The sequence below is a fragment of the Mirounga leonina genome, unplaced genomic scaffold (assembly GCF_011800145.1).
Source record: "Mirounga leonina isolate KUSES-001 unplaced genomic scaffold, KU_Mleo_1.0 Mir_125, whole genome shotgun sequence".
NCBI lineage: Eukaryota > Metazoa > Chordata > Mammalia > Carnivora > Phocidae > Mirounga > Mirounga leonina.
The window spans coordinates 72317481-72334758 of record NW_023270305.1 but is presented as its reverse complement, the minus strand read 5'-3'; positions in this window follow the sequence as shown (position 1 = coordinate 72334758).

Below are 17278 nucleotides of genomic sequence, written 5' to 3'. Positions count from 1 at the left end.
ATGATCCTGGAGTCCCGGGATCGAGTCCCGCATCGGGCTCCCTGCTCGGCGGGGGGTCTGCTTCTCCCTCTGACCCTACCCCACCTCGTGCTCTCTCTCTCAAATAAATAAATAAAATCTTAAAAAAAAAAAAAAAAGGTCTTGCCAAGACATTTGTTTTTTTTTTAAGTGGAGCCCAATAGGAACTTAGGTTCCTGAGTTCAAGACTTGAGCTGACATCAAGAGTTGGACGCCTAACTGACAGCCACTCAGGCGGCCCTCAAACAGCCTTTTTTTTTTTTTTTAAGATTTTATTTATTTATTCATAAGAGAGAGAGGCAGAGGGAGAAGCAGGCTCCCCGCTGAGCAGGAAGCCCGATGCGGGACTCGATCCCAGGACCCCGGGATCATGACCTGAGCCGAAGGCAGAAGCTTAACCATCTGAGCCACCCAGGCGCCCCAAAACAGGCTTTCTAACAGCAGCAAATACAATTTGTTAATGCTGGGACTGTTGGGAAACTGGTTCCAATTAGCTTGAAAATATTCTCATTTTATTTTTTTACTATGGTAAATAAACATTGTGTTTGAGCCATTTTACATTGTGGGGTCTATTTGTAATAGCAATTAGCATATATATATATATGATATGTGTGTGTGTGTTTTACTGTTTTTTAAAGATGTTTCAAAATATTTGAACATAATTACCCGCCACCACCAAAAGAACTAAATACTTTTCTTTCTGTAGGACCATTTTCAAAATTGAGATGATTTCCCTGAAAATAATTCTCATGTCCTGCATTAGTTTCCTGGTAACAACCATGAACTGGGTGGTTTAACACAACAGAAATTCATTTTCTCACAGTCCTGGAGGCTAAAAGTCCAAAATGAAGGTGTTGGTGGGCAGGGCTGTGCTCCCTCTGAAGGCTCGAGGAAAAATTCTCCCTTGTCCCTTAGGTTTTGGTGGTTGCCAAAGGTCTCTGGCATCCTCTGGCTTTCAGCTGCACCATTTCCCTCTCTGCCTCTGCATTCACATGGCCTTCTTATGGGGACATCAGTACAAAAGGGAAAGGCGGGGCTAGATAGAGAGGGATAGGTAAGGGGGCTACTGGATCAGGCTCACAGAAATCCCAACAATGTGGAGGTGTAAGGAAATCAGAGATAAGGGAACACTCCAGACCACCCTGCCCTAGGAGGGAGTCTTACATATGACAGTCTCCTGTGGTCAACAGAAAATAACCAGACCCTACCTAAAAAGAGGTAAGCCATTAAAGATGTTATCACGTGTCCTTAATCCATGGTGCCGCCGGTAGAGAAGTCAAAAAGATGTAAATTCCCTGGTTAACCTTCAATAAAAGAACAACTCTAAAATCCCTCAGTGGCAACCCTGTCGGGACCCCTCTCACTCTGACAGCTTTTTTTTCCTGTGCTCTTGCTTAATAAAAACTCTTATCGCGGGGCGCCTGGGTGGCTCAGATGGTTAAGCGTCTGCCTTCAGCTCGGGTCATGATTCCAGGGTCCTGGGATCGAGCCCCGCATCAGGCTCTCTGCTCAGCGGGGAGCCTGCTTCTCCCTCTGCCTGCCACTCCCCCTGCTTGTGTTCCCTCTCTCGCTGTGTCTCTCTGTCAAATAAATAAAATCTTAAAAAAAAAAAAAAAAACTCTTATCGCTTTACTCACTCTCCTTTGTCCTTGAGATTCATTCTTGGACTTGGGGAGACAAGAACCTAGCTCTCCCACCTCACCAGTCATTGGATTGAGGGTCCACCCTAATCTGGTATATGAGCTCATCTTCACTGATTGTGTTGTCAAAAACCGACCTGTGGTGCTTTGGGGCCAACATACAACTCGAAGGCAGAGTCTGGGCTAAAGAGGACCAATAGCTTTATTGCTTTTGCAGGGCAAGGAGGCTGCAGCAGGCTAGGGCCTTCTCAAAACTGCCAGCCCCTCCCCTGCAAGGAAGGGGCGGGGGAGGGGAGTTACTGGGAAATACAGGAACCAGCCAGTTTCAACAGGAATTGTGTCTGTGCTGCCTACCTCCTCAGTGTTGGTAGTTTTCAGGGTGCTACCAGGTTCCTGAAACAAAAGGCTAAGAAGGGAGGTTTGCTGAAGAGATGCAAAAGGTTACTTTAAATTGAGCTTCGCTGAAGAAACATTAGTGCAGCCATTTTTCTTTTTGTGCAACTTGATGCTTTTAAGTGGTTTCAGTGACACAAAGACTCCATTTCCAAATAAGGTCACAATCTGATGTTCCAGGTGGACATGAATTTTGTGGGGACACGGGTCAACCCAGTAGAGGCTGAGGGGAGGAAAACATTTTTCTCGGCCCAAGGTTCTTCCAAGTAGATTAATAATTAAATTTACATGAGACAAATTAACAGGAGAAAAAAACCCCAAATTTTTATTACGTGGGCACAGAGGTCCAATAATGAAATTGAAACCTCAAGAAATGACCAAGGCAGGCAGTTTTCATACTTTTTAGACAAAGACACAATAAATCTGTGAGGAACTGACAGGACGAAGAAAACAGCTTTGGGAGCTTCCAGGAGTAAGGAATTCTACGCAGAATTCGGCCTGGGGTAGTAAATTAGTAAGAAGTAACAAGAGCTATTTGTACAGACTTCTCTGCTCTAAATTTCCCATCTCTCTTTACCTCCTAGTACAGGGAGGGTATTGCTCACAAGGAAGATTTCAGGGGGGCAGAAGAGGGTCTGAGTGTCCTTCTTACACAGGCTGCCCCTTAAGTTTTATTTTATGGGGCACCTGGGTGGCTTAGTCGGTTAAGCGTCTGCCTTTGGCTCAGGCATGATCTGAGTCCTGGGATCGAGTCCCGCATCGGGCTCCCCGCTCAGCGGGAAGCCTGTTTCTCCCTCTGCCTGCTGCTCTCTCTCTCTCAAATAAATAAAATTTTAAAAAAAAGAAATTTTATTTTAAATAATCAATATGCCAAAGTGGCACATTTTGAGTGGCCTACCCTCGGCCTCCCGAAGGCCCTAAGCTCTCCTGAGCTTATGTCTTCATACTTGTCCTTCACACACACCTCATCTCAGTCCTTAGACTCGACACCAGCATTTGGGGATTTAACAAATACTGATTCGAGCTCCCAATATGTGCCAGTGTTGTAGGCTCTGTTGAAAGGCAGTGAACAAGAGATCAAGCCCTGCTCTCATAATGCTCAGGGGAGCTTGGTGACCTCTTGGTCAGCCCCACAGTAATTCTCTGTGCAGTCTAGAACCCCGTCCCCGCCCGGAGAATCACTTCATCCTTTATGATAACCGACTTTACCATGGAGTCAAAACATCCCACTGAAACGGATTTAAGTTCTTTCTAGATCACGTTTCCCTCTCTTCTTTTCGGATGGAGCGTACAGACAGTTCAACGCTGCTCTGATGATGTTCTGAGACGGGTAATGACAAGGGCCAATTAGGCAAAAAGAACTATTTGCGCTCTACAAAGCGTCCTGTGGTTGCTATATCTTTTTGAATTCTTGGGTCTGTCTTTTGTAGTTTTTCTACTTCTCTCATCCCTGTTGGGTTGTTGTGATTCTCCCGCGAGAGTGAGCCCTGCAGCTGGGGCTCCCACGAGTGGTGCACTGAGAGGGGGTGTGGCTGCTGGAAATTGGACTCTGTGACGCTAGTTTAGAAACTTCTCGGAACACTTGCTGCTTCCTTGCTGAGCTTCAGGTAGCTGAGGTCGAGGGACGTTTGGCTTTCATATCTGAGCTAAACTCTTGCCGGATGTTTGCTTCTGTTTTCATCCTTTTGTAGAAATTCTCATGCTTTTGGGGCGCCTGTGTGGCTCAGTCGGTTAAGCGTCTGCCTTCGGCTCAGGTCATGATCTCAGGGTCCTGGGATCGAGTCCCGCATCGGACTCCCTGCTCGGCGGGGAGCCTGCTTCTCCCTCTCCCTCTGCCCCTGCCTCTGCTCTCTTTGTCTCTCTCTCTCAAATAAAATCTTTAAAAAAAATTTTTTTAAAGACATTCTCATGCTTTTTTCCCACTGTTCTCTTTTCTGGGCATTATAGCAAGGGATTTCCCTTTCGAAGGTAGCTGGAAATATATATGAGTTTGCTCAGGCCGCTGTAACAAAGTACCACAGACAAGGCTTAAACAACAGAAATTTAAACAGATTTATTTCTCGCATTTCAGGCTAGAAGTCTGACATCAAGGTAGTCAGTAGGGTCGATTTCTTCTCAGACCTCTCTCCTTGGCTTGTAGATGGTCATGTCTCTGTACCTTCCTATGCATTTCTGTCTATCTGTCCTAATCTCCTCTTATAAGGACACGATTCATAGTGGATTAGTGGATCATTCATTTGAACTCACTTCTTTTAAAGACCCTCTACAAATACAGTCATATTCTAATTGGGGGTTAGAACTCAATGCATGAATTTAGGAGAGGTGTACCCTAACTCAACCCGTAACAGAGAGTGAACTTAACTTTGGTAGGAGGCAAGGAAATGTTTCCTTGTCTCTCAAGGGGCTGCAAGAATCCCAGGAGACTCAAAACAAAAGGGAGACAACCGAATAGCTCAGACCACAGTTACACACCGGGAGAAGACTATGCATTTGGAGTGCAGAAACTTTCAGTGAGTAGGTGAGTAAAGGAAGGAGTTTTTCCTCACATCAACAATTAATGCCTCCTTGTCTCTTCTTAGCCATTCCACAGTCTAGTGGTATTGCACTATACTCTTAATTTTCACTTCCCTGATGGCTAAAGGAAGCTCAGCACTTTCTTCATATGGTATTCTCTTTTGCAGGGTTCCTATTGAGTCTTTTGCCCATTTTTGTATTCAGCTGTTTGACTTTTTTAAAAAAGATTTTATTTATTTATTTGAGAGAGAGAGAGCGTGCACAAACAGGGGGGAGGGGCAGAGGGAGAAGCAGACTCCCTACCAAGCAGCGAGCCCAACATGGGGCTCCATCACAGGACCCCGTGATCATGACCTGAGCCAAAGGCAGATGCTTAGCTGACTGAGTCACCCAGGCTTCCCCTGTTTGACTTTTTCTTACTGATTTGTAGGACTTCTTTATGTATTCTATATATGAGTACTCTGTCAGAGTACTGTGCCTGTATTCTCCCACTCTGTGATTACTTTACACTCTATTAATGTGACTGTGACTAAGTTCCTGATTTCTTGCTGTCACTTTTGTTCTACCAACACCTACAGGGCTTTATAAAATGTTTGTAACATGGTTAAAACCCAGCCAGTTCAGAGGGACTGGGACCACCTCCGTCCTGAGTGTGGGTCCAAGCAAAGCTGAGCGTTTATATACTTGCTGCCTTCTGCAGCTATATACCTTAACATCAGGGGATATGAGGTCAAAGGGTCTGCATACGTTGGTGGACTCATCCTTCCTGGCTCGCAACCTTTGCTCACTGCATGTTGCAGTAGCTTTCGTGAGCTTAACCACAAACCCTAATTCCTCAGTTCCAATTTCCCCTTTCGAGATCCAACTGGATCTCTTAGGCTTCTAAGGAAGATGCCCAACTCTGGTGAGAACCGCTGCCGTCTTCAAGCAGAAATGATATGCTGGGTCCTGGTCCTGTCTACTTGCCCGCTGGGGACCAGGACTTGAGTTCGCAGGGCTCTCTCAGGTTTGGCTCTAGATTATAGTTGCCTATAGAGTTGGTCACTTTCTCCCAGCTGGCTCCAGGTACTGGCAGGTGAGAGCCTGTTGCATTTCCCTGGACTAGAGCCATCAATATGTCCTATGTTGAGGCTGGGACTGCTTGTGACACTGAACACATGATGGTAGGACAGTAGCATCTTTGGCCAAAATTTTTGAATTGTTAATCCTAGAAGGAACGTCAGTGTTTCAGAGATCTGAAAAACATTAATAGCCTATGTCTAAATAACTCCACCTCTGAAAGTCCATCTTAAAGAAATCAGAATCAGGAATCCCTTTTTGGACAAGATACCCAGTAGCATTTATTTTCATCACTAACCCCTAAATGTCTAACGATACGGGAATTGCTAGGAAATCTAGAGCATCTCTACCAGCCAGAATGCTATGTGGTCGTTATAAATGTTGTTTACCAACCAGTTAAAATTATAAAGCAATTAAAAACGAATGCATCTATTGATATATGTAACAACTAGGATGGATCTCAAGGGAATTATACTAGGTGGAAAAAAACAGTCTCAAAAGGTCACATGCTTATGATTCCATTTATATAACTTTCTTGAAATAATAACATTCTAGAGCCAAAAGATAGATGAATGGTTTCCAGAGACTGGCGGGGGGAGGGGGGGGGCTGGTAGGGGCGGAGGGGCAGAGCAGTGGATGTGACTCTAACGAACAGCTCTGTCCGATTGTGAATTGTGAAGGTAGCTACACGGGTGTGCATGTGCGGTAAAACTGCAGAGAACCATACACGTATGTTGCAACTGCTTGTTCCCTAACAGTGATTGTATTTTATCGTCATGCAAGATGTTACCGCTAAGGGAAACTGGGTGAAGAGTACATGGGAACTCTCCCTATGTGGTTTTTTTTTTTTTCCTATTTCCTGTGAATCAGCAATTATTTCCTTTTTTTTTTTTTTTTTAAGTAGGCTCCACACCCAGTGTGGGGCTTGAACTCATGACCCTGAGATCAAGAGTCACATGCTCTACCGACTGAGCCTGCCAAGGGCCCTTTTTTTCTTTTTCTTCTTCTTTTTTAAGTAGGCTTGCAATGATTTCAAAATAAAGTTAAAACATATATAGCAACATTCCTATGGTGTAATGCTAAATGCCAAAAGCAAACAAAGCAAATAAATGTATACACACACACACACAAACACATGTGCATACATACATATTTAAAGTTGTAAACAGTGGTTGTCTTCAGGGGCGCCTGGGTGGCTCAGTTGGTTAAGCGACTGCCTTCGGCTCAGGTCATGATCCTGGAGTCCCTGGATCGAGTCCCGCATGGGGCTCCCTGCTCGGCAGGGAGTCTACTTCTCCCTCTGACCCTCCCCCCTCTCATGTGCTCTCTCTCTCTCGTTCTCTCTGTCTCAAATAAATAAATTAAAAAAAAAATAAATAAAGTTGTAAACAGTGGTTGTCTTTAGATGGATACCTGTTTTTCTCTTCACATTCGTTGACTTCCATATCAACATGCGTTATTTTTGATGAAAGAAATCTTACTGAAAGACAGAAAACATCACTTGTAAGTGTATGATTGGGATTTGTTCTTTTTTACTCAAGCACCTGCCTATGTATTCTTCCTGGAGTCTCTCCCATTTCCCAAAATGAAAGGAATGCCAGATGTCCCCTCCTCCTTTGTTCAGCCTCCTGAGACCCTGGCAGCTCCATTCCAGGTGGTTGACAGCAGCTTCAGTCCACTTGCAACGTGGAAGGAACACCATGAAACACAAGGCAAAGCAGTCTCAGTCTCCCCGCAGTGAGGTCTAATTGCTCCTGCGGTTAGTTTTTCTTATCCCTTCCCGGTGGTTCTTTCAGAAAAACGGAGAGAGGCAGAAAAGAAAGAGGCAGCGTCAGTGGGAACATTTGGTTTTCTGCCCCTGGGCTGAATAGTCACCTCCTGTGAATACATTAGCATCAGAAATCTCTTTCTATTTTTTTGATTCTCCCTCAAAGCCCTCCCATATTCTGCCGGTGGTCCTAAATCAAATCGTTTGGGGTTCCTTCTCAATTCAGGGCACTCAAACCACTTGACCGACAATGTCAGAATAGTAGGAAGCCAGGTAGGTAGCCTTGAGCTTGAGTCAAGTTCACAGGGCTTGCTGCTGGGGAGCTGCTCAGCAGACACCTGCCAAGCCCATTTGCCAGCCCGCTTGCCCTGGCTGGGGCCACAGTGTGAGTGGGACCCGGTCCCTGCCCCTGAGAAGCCTTTAGGCTGGATGAGGAGAAGCTTAGTCTTTCCTCTGCTTTGTATCTTTGGGCAGGTTGTTGACCCCTCTGAACAAAGAAAATCCACAGGGAAGGAAGCTGTTCTCTGGGGCTCCCCCTGCGTCCTCTTACCTATCTTGAGAAAGAAGGGGGAAAAATTCAGTTTATTTATTTTTTTAAAAAAAATATTTTATTTATTTATTTATTTATTTATTTATTTATTTATTTATTTATTTATTTAGAGAGACAGAGAGCGTGAGCCCACACAAGCAGGAGGAGGGGCAGAGGGAGAGGGAGAGAGAGAATCTCAAGCAGACTCCATGCTGAGCATGGAGCTCAATGTGGGGCTCGATATCACCACCCTGAGACCCTCATGACCCCAGCCGAAATCAGGAGTCAGACGCTTAACCGACGAAGCCACCCAGGGGCCCCAAGTTGGGTTTATTTTTAAAGAATTAATCTTCCTTTTGGATTTTTAAGCATGAGACTGGCTTCATGGTTCACCTTCTCCAGCAAAACTTTCATTTTAGCCTTTCGATGACCTCAACACAACCCATCTGACATGAAATTGATTTCTAAAGCATTTCTAAATCCTTCCAATAAAAAAGACCAAGCCTATGAACACCTCTTTTGTTCCTTCAGCAATAAATGACCCTGCTAAAGAGAACTGGCAGCGCCATTCGTTCATGGCACTAACAGAACTGAAAACAGCTACACATTGTAAACTGAGTTAAGAACTCAGAAGGGGAAACGAATGAAAACTAAGTGGTTATTGCTCTCATTTCCCTGTTGCAGGCTTTGCCTTTGTTTGCATATAATTGTACAGGAGCTCATTATGCATGCCCCAAGGTAATTTAGTACGAGCTACAGGGCAGCTCCTTTGGCATCTGGAGGGTGATAGTGAGACAGGATTTTCATGAACTATCTCAGTCTGTTGGGAAAGGAACAAAAAGAAAATAGCCTTGTGTCCAGGGTAGCATGGAGTCGCAGTTCCGAACACGGGACCTGGAGTCAGCTGGCTGGTCTTGAGTCCCCACCTGTCACCAGCCTTGTAGAAGTGAGATCTGAGTCTCTTTCCTCATTTGTAAGTGACAGGTCTAATAGTACCAACTTTCAGAGGATTCTTGCAAATAAGATGAGCTGTGGAGGATCACAGTGGCTTGGCACAGGCCTAACGCACAAAAACCTAACTCCCTTGATATTCAAAATCATGCCCACCCAGAGGCAAACCATAAAGACTCAACTATAGGGAACAAACTGAAGGTTGTGGGAGGGGCGGTGGGGGGAATGGGGTAACTGGGGGATGGCCATTAAGGAGGGCACGTGATGGAATGAGCACTGGATGTTACATGCAACTGATGAATCACTAAATTCTACCCCTGAAATGAAAAACACACTATATGTTAACTAAATTGAATTTATTTATTATTTAAAAAAAAAAAATTTTTTTTAATTTTTACTTACTTGACAGAGAGAGAGACAGTGAGAGCAGGAACACAAGCAGGGGAAATGGGAGAGGGAGAAGCAGGCTTCCCGCGGAGCAGGGAGCCTGATAACAGGGCTCGATCCCAGGACCCTGGGATCATGACCTGAGCCGAAGGCAGACGCTTAATGACTGAGCCACCCAGGTGCCCCATTAAGTTGAATTTATATAGAATTTTTGTAAAAAGTTATGCCCATACAGGTCTTGGGGTTCATGGACTGCCCAGTGTCTCCATCTCCCGAATGCTCCCTCACTGTCCAAGGATGTCCAGATCTCCCTCTCACAGAGGAGCAGTTCTCAGATTTACCAGACTCAGAAATCCTTTATTCTCTTAAAAATGATCGAGGGCCCCAAAAAGCTTTTGTTTATATGGGTTATATCTCTCAAAAGTTACCATATTAAAAATTAAGACTGATAAAATGTTAAAATATTTATTCACTTAAAAATAATGAAAATAACAAAACACCTGTCATGAGAAGAGAGGGTAGCATTATGTATCTTGAATGTCTAGCTCAATGAAAGGGAACTCAATTTTCATATCTACTTCTATATCAAATCTGTTGGGATATGTGTTGGTTGATTTATGTATATGAAGACAATCCAGCCTCAGATATTTAGTTGAAAAGCCCTTTTACATAATTTTGGCTATTCTTCAATACAACACCCAAACTCAACAAGTTATAGTTTCTTAAATGCTCTTTATAAAACAGAGCAATATCTGAAACCATATCAATGAATTTTCATAGTCATTTACATTAAAATCTATCAGTCCAGCTTGCACACTGTGGACATCTTTTACCGTGGATAATTTTTGGATGGTTATACATTAGTCATTTGGAAGATACTGTTCACTGCAATATGCAAATCTTCCAAATGTTGAGACGTTTCATTGCACAATATTAAAAAAAAATCACTTTAATATCGGTACTGATCTCATCAGAAAAGTATTTTAAGTACCGGGAAGCTATGAAGCTCACAGTGGCAGATACAAGTTTTCTAAAATTCTCATTTTCACATTTCACGCTCAAATTTTACCGTTGGCAACAAATACTACCAGTAGTTTTCCTTGATGTGACAGATTCGCTTCATTCATTTTCAGGAAAACATTTGCCAAGTGCCTGACTCGGAATAGCCATCATTTGTCTGCGAATCATGCTTGCAGTAAAAATGGTGTTCCATGAAAAAAAAAAAAAACAAATGGTTAATTCAGTTCATAATTCAAGCAAAGTGCCGAAGCGTTTTTCTTTGAAACGACTATGGATGTGGCAGAAGTGCCTTCTGTGTACCTCCTATTTTGTCAGAATATTAAAAAGGAATGTGCTTAGGGATGAGATTTAATACAGTTACTAATGTTTACTGTTTCATCAAGGCCATTTTTTTTTTAGAGATTTTATTTATTTATTTGACAGAGAGAGACACAGTGGAGAGAGGGAACACAAGCAGGGGGAGTGGGAGAGGGAGAAGCAGGCTTCCCGCTGAGCAGGGAGCCGGATGCAGCGCTCCATCCCAGGACCCTGGGATCATGACCTGAGCCGAAGGCTGACGCTTCACCAACTGAGCCACCCAGGCGCCCCTGTTGATGGGCTTTTGAACAACAAGGTGACTGCCTGTTAATGTCACATCAGCCAATCAAGTCAGAACACAACAAAATTGACCCCACCATTCCTGTCTCACACCAGCTCTTCCCCACACCCTCATAACAAGATATACCCTAGGCTCTGTGCCTGTCCTAACGTTGCATTCGTCAGAGTTGCTTCGGTCAAGGTCCCAACAGGAAACAGGTGTCATGTTCAAATTACATAACTTTAGGGGAGTTTGGGTGGGCTGTGGGGGGTCACAAGCGATAGTGCAATCAGCCAGGGCTGCTGCCAGTAGGTGGTTACCATCTCCAGGCCCAAAGAAACTAATGGAGGGAAGGACTGTCAGTAGCCAGAAGGAAAGAGTCATATAGGATTGTTGCCCTTCATATGGGCTAGGGAAAACAATGCCCTCAATACCCAGTCTTCTGCCCACTCAGCTCTCTGCTGGAGCAAACCCAGCTGGCAGCTAGAGGCTTAGGGAAGCTGTTGATGTGGCCCACAAGAGGGTGGGCCTCCTGCAGGAGAGGGCAGGGCATAGAAATGTGGACAGTGGCTGCAGGGGAGGCAGATGAAACAGGTGGTATAAGGTTTGCTGACAAAGAATGGCTGAGAGTCTGGTGTTGTGACCAGGAGGCCCTATAGATCCATAACCCCTCGCTCCCTCACTCACCTGCAATTTGACCCTTTGAACCTGCCAACCCAGGAGACCACCAGCCCCCAAACGTCCAACACCTGACCAGCTGCTGCTGCTGAGCTGGTGCTTAAGTGGCCCAGATCCCCATCCCCAAATCTAGCACCAGGTGTCCAGATAAAGAGCTCAGTGCCTAGAGATGCGGTGATCTGAGCTCTTTCTGAATGTAAGTATAGAATCCTTCCTCAAGCACAGGATCACGGCAGGACTGAGGACTCCGGCGGTGCTTTCATATTTGTACCAGCAGAGGGCGCCCCTCGCATAAGAAATCCCATCGAGGACACCACTATATAAATCAGACTAAAGGAGAGCCATTCCCATTGACGTGGGGGCTCCTAGAGCCCCACTCACTTTGCCTCCGCTGGACTGACCCTCTGGGTGGCCTGGACATGCCTCCGTCATCTCAAAGGTCTAGGAAAACAACTTGGAACCCACTGCCTTTTGCAAAAAACGAAGGGTCTGATGTTGCAAAGGAACCTAGGAAAGCCCTCACACATTTTTTCAAGTCCATAAACATAACATTTAAAAATAGCCCTCAAAACGACGCCAGAACTCTTCCGTCACCTAGATACTACTTGTTTCCATTTGTCACTGTTTCCTTCCTAGAACATTTTCTGGATATCTTATATCTTCCAACATTCCTTACATTTTCTAAAACATTAAACATGGTTTATTTTTACCATCATTGTAGGGTTTTTAAAAGACATTACTGAGTTTTCACCATCTTCTTTTTAACTTGTTAAAACATTAGTTAATTTTTATTTTACCAAATCGAGAGTTGCGAGATGGAATAGTTCTAGCAGGCTTATGGTGGAGAAACAGTGGTCTCATGGCTTGCTCCTCCCCGGGTGTTCTTCTTCAAGGAGACAACCACTTTCGACACTTTTCCCTGCTTCTTCTGGTCTTTAGTAACCTTGTGTCTTACTTAGATAACACATCAATACTGCCCTTTATCCATTCATTACTTTTGGTAATAAGAGGAGCCTGGTTGGCAATACAGCGTGCCCCGCCACACGTCGTTCCTGGGAGGAGCAGGTGGTCCGCACACGTGTGATGGGAGAGACACGCGGAACCTTGAACCTGTCGTCCTCTGGACACATGTGCCTCTTTCCTCTGCTGACGTTAATCTGTATCCTTTTTTGTAATAAACCATAACTGTGAGTATAACTGACTTCTGAGTTCTAGGAGTCCTTCTAGCAAATCATTAGACCTGAGAGGGCGTTGGAGACCTCTGCATGCAACACTGCTTTTAAGTTAAAATGTAATAAAGATATAATACTCAACTTTAATAAACAATTAACCTATACGCACCCACTACTTATAGGAATAAACTCAAATATGATACCCTTTAGAGAAATCTGATGAAAAGCCTCAATTTTAAGACCTGTGAAAGCAGGTTCTCAGGATTTTAGGCTTACAGCTCATTTATGACATTGCCGAACAGCCCAGTAGCTTCTTGGTACAGTTAAAACCCTAACTCCTTTCTCTAGTTTACAGAGATCAACTCTTTGACTTTATGTGGTGATGCTTGTGCCCCTCCATCCATGCTCTGTTCACCTTGGCTGTTCTTCTGTCCTGTAAACAGGCCAACTCATTGCAACCTCAGGGCCTTTGCACTTGCTCTTTTCTCCATCCAAAGAGTTGGCTCCTTCCTATTTTCTCATCCTCAGCTTCTCCCAGAGATTTCTTTGATCCTGAGGGACATAGCCATTCACCAGTCTCCACACCATCACCCTCCTTCAATCTCTGTACTGTACTCATCATTGCCTAGTAGTGTTCTTAATGTTTATTGATGTTATTTATTGGTTTGTGTTTTTCTTCTCCCAACAGAATACATGTTCCATGTGAACAGGGATCTTAAGTGTGTTAGTTACTCTCCTAGGATCTAGAAGAGTGCTTGGCACAAAATACGTGCTCAATAAATATTTGCTTAGCAAATGAAGGAAGGAATGAATGAATGATTGGTCATTATAGCATGTTAGGAGTAAAATATCTCATTCATTTTAGGATGGTGATTCTCAATCTTAGTTTTGCATTTAGAATCACCTGAGTAGCTTTTTAAAAAGGCTGCACCCAAGACCAATTAAGTCAGAATCTCTGGGTGTTGGGACCAAGATATCAGTATTTTCTTTTTAAAGCTCCTGAGTGTTTCTAAGACGGAGTCTGAAGGCTGGTCTCAAAGATTGTGTATGTCATTACCACTAGATGGCATGAGAAACTGGTCGGATGTCACCAACCAAAGCCTTAAAGCCCACGCCCTTAGCTAACCATGAAACCAATATTTCACTACATTTTATTTTTATTTTTTATTTTTTTCAGAGGCAATTCTTATTTATTTATTTATTTATTTGAGAAAGTGAGAGCATGAGTGGAGGGGCAGAAGGAGAGGGAGAAGCAGACTCCCTGCTGAGCAGGGAGCCGGGATGCCGGGCTGGATCCCAGTACCCTGGGATCATGACCTGAGCCAAAAGCAGCCACTTAACCAACTGAGCCACCCAAGCACCCCGCAATTCTTTTTTAAATTACCCCTTTTTTAGAGAGGGAGAAAGGAGGGAGGTGCAGAGGGAGAGGGAGAGAGAATCTTTAAATTTAAATTTAGTTAATTAACATATAATGTATTATTGGGGCTCCTGGGTGGCTCAGTCGTTAAGCGTCTGCCTTCGGCTCAGGTCATGATCCCAGGGTCCTGGGATCGAGCCCCGCATCGGGCTCCCTGCTCAATGGGAAGCCTGCTTCTCCCTCTCCCTCTGCTCCCCCTGCTTGTGTTCTCTCTCTCACTGTGTCTCTCTCTGTCAAATAAATAAATAATATCTTTAAAAAAAAAAACATAATGTATTATTAGTTTCAGAGGTAGAGGTCAGTGATTCTTCAGTCTTATATAATACCCAGTGCTCATTACACCACGTGCCCTCCTTAATGTCCACCACCCAGTTACCCCATCCCTCCACCCCCTCCCCTCCAGCAACCCTCAGTTTGTTTTCTATGATAAAGTCTCTTATGGTTTGTCTCCCTGATTTCATCTTGTTTTACTTTTTCCTTTCTTCCCCTATGAGCCTCTGTTTTGTTTCTTAAATTCCATATATCATTGAGATTATATATAATTGTCTTTCTCTGATTGACTTATTTTGCTTAGCATAATACCCTCTAGTTCTGTCCATGTTGTTGCAAATGGCAAGGTTTCCTTTTTTGATGGCTGATTAGTATTCCATTTTGTGTGTATGTGTATATATATATATATATATCACATCTTCTTTATCCATTCATCTGTTGATGGACATCTGGGCTCTTTCTATAGTTTGGCTGTTGTGGACATTGCAGCTATAAACATCGGGGTGTGGGTGCCCCCTCGGATCACTACATATGTATCTTTAGGGTAAATCCCTATTAGCACATTTGCTGGGTCATAGGATAGCTCTATTTTCAACTTTTTGAGGAATCTCCATACTGTTTTCCAGAGTGGCTGCACCAGCTTGCATTCCCACCAACAGTGTAGGAGGGCTCCCCTTTCTCCGCATCCCCGCCAACATGTCATTTCCTGACTTGTTAATTTTAACCATTCTGACTGGTGTGAGGTGGATTCTCACTGTGGTTTTGATTTGTATTTCCCTGATGCCAAGTGATGCTGAGCATTTTTTCATGTGTCTGTTGGCCATTTGGATGTCTTCTTTGGAAAAATGTCTGTTCATGTCTTCTGCCCATTTCTTGATTGGATTCTTTGTTCTTTGGGTGTTGAGTTTGAGAAGTTCTTTATAGATTTTGGATACTAGCCCTTTATCTGATATGTCATTGCAAATATCTTCTCCCATTCTGTCGATTGTCTTTTGGTTTTGTTGACTGTTTCCTTTGCTGTGCAAAAGCTTTTTATCTTGATGAAGTCCCGGTAGTTCATTTTTGCCTTTGTCTCCCTTGCCTTTGGGGACATGTCTAGCAAGAAGTTGCTGCAGCCGAGGTCATAGAGATTGCTGCATGTGATCTACTTTAGGATTTTGATGGACTCCTGTCTCATATTTAGGTCTTTCATCCATTTTGAGTCTATTTTTGTATATGGTATGAGGAAATGGTCCAGTTTCATTCTTCTGCATGTGGCTGTCCAATTTTCCCAACACCATTTGTTGAAGAGACTGTTTCCCATTGGATATTCTTTCCTGCTTTGTCAAAGATTAGTTGACCTATTTTTATTTTTTAAAAGATTTTAAAAATTTATTTACTTGAGAGGGAGAGCATGCACGCATGCACACAAGCAGGGGCGGGGGAAGGAGGGGGAGCAGAGAGAGAGGGAGAGGCAGACTCCCCACTGAGCAGGGAGTCCAACACGGGGCTGGATCCCAGGACCCTGGGGTCATGACCTGAGCCACCCAAGTGCCCCTCATTACCTTTTATTTTAAAATTAAGCAAAACCAGAAGATCAACTGTAATTAAAAGTTATATAATTACTTCCAATATAAATACCAACCCAAATCCGATGAAAGAACTATAAATCTACAGTATGTGAAATTATTTTTCTGAATTTTAGTTATCTCTAATCATTTCCCCTTAAAGAATAAAACATGTTAGGCACACAGTGCCTTACCATAATAAGCACTATCTGCCTGTCACCCCGGCTAAGAAATAAAGAAGTACAAATATAACTGTAATCCCCTGGGTCCCTGGGTACGTTTTTCCTCTCCTTACCCCACCCTTCCTATTCTGAAAAGCCCAAATCGATGAATACGCTCATACGTCCTTAGGATCTCTCTAGAGACACCATAGATACACCCAAGAATGTAAGCCTATGTCTGGTTTTAAAAGAATCTCTCTTGGGCGCCTGGGTGGCTCAGTTGGTTGAGCGACTGCCTTCGGCTCAGGTCATGATCCTGGAGTCCCTGGATCGAGTCCCACATCGGGCTCCCTGCTCGGCAGGGAGCCTGCTTCTCCCTCTGACCCTCCCCCCTCTCATGTACTTTCTCGCTCTCTCAAATAAATAAATCAATCTTAAAAAAAAAAAAAAAGAATCTCTCTTTTCTTTTTACTAACCTGCCTTGGTTTGAAATATTTTTTTAAATAACAGTTTTATTGAAATTTAATTCAAATACCATACAATTCACGCATTTCAAGTGCACAACTCACTGGTTTTAAGTATGGAATCCATCTCTTTCCGGGTCTGCTTCCTAAGACGGGCTCTGGATTCTTCAGAAGTGTTCTCCGGCCCCTTCTTAGCTGGTCACGTGTGAGGCTCCCCCCTGCTTCCCTGGCTTTCCTTTGGAGCCCCAATCTTCTCTCTCATACATGCATTTTCCCCATCCCCAGATGGGCAAAGAAAAAAGCTTGATGGGACACCCACCAAACTGAGGGCTGCTGGGGAGAACTGAGCACGTGCATCGATGAGCTTCTGTATTGTTGGAAAGTTTCACAGGGGGCATGCCTTCCCCAGGCTGAGAACTTGTGAGTGAGAAGTGGTCAGTAAAGTACATTTCCCTAACCAGACAGGAGATTTTCATCTCTTGCTACTTTGCTACTAGAATGGAGAAAAATAAATCCTAGGAACTGTGCATAATATAAAAACGATTAAAGATGAATTTATATTTACCTTGTGACTAGGAAAATATTACCTCTTGATTAATTCCTCCTTTTCTGCCTTCCTATAGGTGTAGCCTGAGGTGGAAGCTTTGTTTTTTGGAGCAGGGCTGTGGATGGGGATGGAAAGGAGCAGAAGTATAGAGAGGGGAGTTGGGGGG